The sequence below is a fragment of the Octopus bimaculoides genome, chromosome 3 (assembly GCF_001194135.2).
Source record: "Octopus bimaculoides isolate UCB-OBI-ISO-001 chromosome 3, ASM119413v2, whole genome shotgun sequence".
Classification (NCBI taxonomy): domain Eukaryota; kingdom Metazoa; phylum Mollusca; class Cephalopoda; order Octopoda; family Octopodidae; genus Octopus; species Octopus bimaculoides.
This window is the reverse complement of record NC_068983.1, coordinates 150,619,516-150,621,527: the sequence shown is the minus strand read 5'-3', so window position 1 is coordinate 150,621,527 and position 2,012 is coordinate 150,619,516. Positions and strand designations below refer to the sequence as shown.

Sequence of the window (2,012 nt, the reverse complement as noted above, 5' to 3'; positions counted from 1 at the left end):
TTTTTTTTTTTTTTTGTTAAAGCTTATTCAATGTAAATTTACATTGGATCAACAAAAATGACCTGTAACTCCACAGGGGAATCGGTCAACACTAGTGACTTCTCCCTCTCGTTATTATTATTCCAAGAACAGCATACACCGGAATTATGTCTTTGGTGTTTTTCTACACCCACTGACAATAATATGGTGTTTAGTGTTACAAGTTAATGAAATATTTCTGCCCGAATCCCCTTGGCAGTCAATCCGTGAACCTATGCAGAATGGTTCGACCAGCAAACATATCTCATATATCTCCCCCTCCTCCGATTCACATCATACTGTCGTAAAAAAAATGATGGAAGTACACATTAGACAATGTTGTTTCAGACAGGATCGCCACAGCTGGAATGTCTTTCACTATGAAAGTTCAACTCAACCAAGGCTGACTTGGAGGTAAAAAATCAAGAGCAACAACCTATTCAGAGAGTTTGTTAAATGTCTTTACCAAAGGTACACACACCCACTCACACACACACAAATATATATATATATAGAAAGAGAAAAAAAGCAGCAGTATATCTTGAGAGAGAGAAAGTGTGTGTGTGTGTGTGTGTGTGTGTTTTTGTGCAGATGCGAGTGTGCATGTTTGTGTATGTGCATCCATGTGTGTATGTGCATGTTTGTGTATATGTGCATGTTTGTGTATATGCACGTGCGCACTGTGCATGTGTGCACATGTGCATGTGTGCACATGTGCATGTTTGTATATGTGTATGTGTGTGTGTGTGTGTGTGTGTGTGTGTGTGTGTGTGTGTGTGTGTGTGTGTGTGTGTGTGTGTGTGTGTGCACGTGTATACCCTTTTGGATTCTTTTGGTTTATTCAATGTTTTTTTTTCTCTCTCTCTCTTCAGAGAATTTGAGATTTATCAGACTCCATTGACTACATTGTATATATTTTTTTTATAACCTGCCACCCATACCCCAGGGCAAAAGCAAACCCAGCTGATTTAGAACTCATGACTGAAAAGGACAAAATTTATTCAAGCAATTTAACTATCTCAGCCAATTCCACCAGCCTTTACTCGGGAAGTAATGACGACAACATAAACAACAACAACAGTTATGGTTACAATGGTGTTGATGACGATGATGATGTAGGTGTTACAGCAGCTGAAGTTTACTCCAGGTAAAAGAAAAGTTTAATAATGGCTACTGTATTTTCCAGAATACAAGTCAACATAACATGCAGAATAAACATGTAGTGTAAAGATTCAAACATTGCCACTATCTTGCCAAATTTTGACGCATTTCACATGGAATTTTTGGTCCTCTGAAGTCATCTTGGCACAGAAGTCAAACTATCTTTTCTTTTTTTTTTTTTTTTATAGTAAATTTTAATCTAAAAAATTCACTTTGTATTCCAAAAAATACAGCATGTTAATTAGGCGGAAGCCCCCTCTTTCTTTTACTGCTTGTTACTCATCGAATGATGATGATGGTGATGATGATGATAATACTGATGACAGCAATGACAATGATGATGATGATGATGATGGGTACACCAAATGAATAAGAATTATGTCAATGAGACAGAAGCTTTGATTAGGTGCATGTGTGTGTGCGTGTGTGTGTGTGCATGCGTGTGTGTGTGTGCATGTGTGTGTGTGTGCATGTGTGCATGTATGTGTGTGTGCATGTGTGCATGTGTGTGTGTGTGCATGTGTGTGTGTGTACATGATTGTAAGGATTATGGAATGTACTGAATTCATCAAGCAGAGAAGTATATGGAATGTTACAGCACTCAAGTCCTTTAATAATCTCATTGGCACATTAGTAGAATTAGTTGAAATTACACCCACCAAACTACTACCCACGGATTCCATTTGCCTCAACTCTTACTCTCACGCACAGAACCGTCCAAACATTAAAAGAAAAAAAAGTTTTTAATCCAATAGGTTATGTTTGTGTGCTTGTATGTATGTATGTATATATGTATGTGTATATACATATATATACACACACACACATATATA

At 37.3% G+C, this 2,012-nt stretch overlaps 1 protein-coding gene across 1 annotated transcript in view; it reads right to left on the bottom strand.

The window, feature by feature from the left end:
- LOC106873820 (myogenesis-regulating glycosidase) overlaps window positions 1–2,012 on the bottom strand; it is a 100,304-nt gene that overhangs the window by 83,113 nt on the left and 15,179 nt on the right. The window lies entirely within an intron of this gene.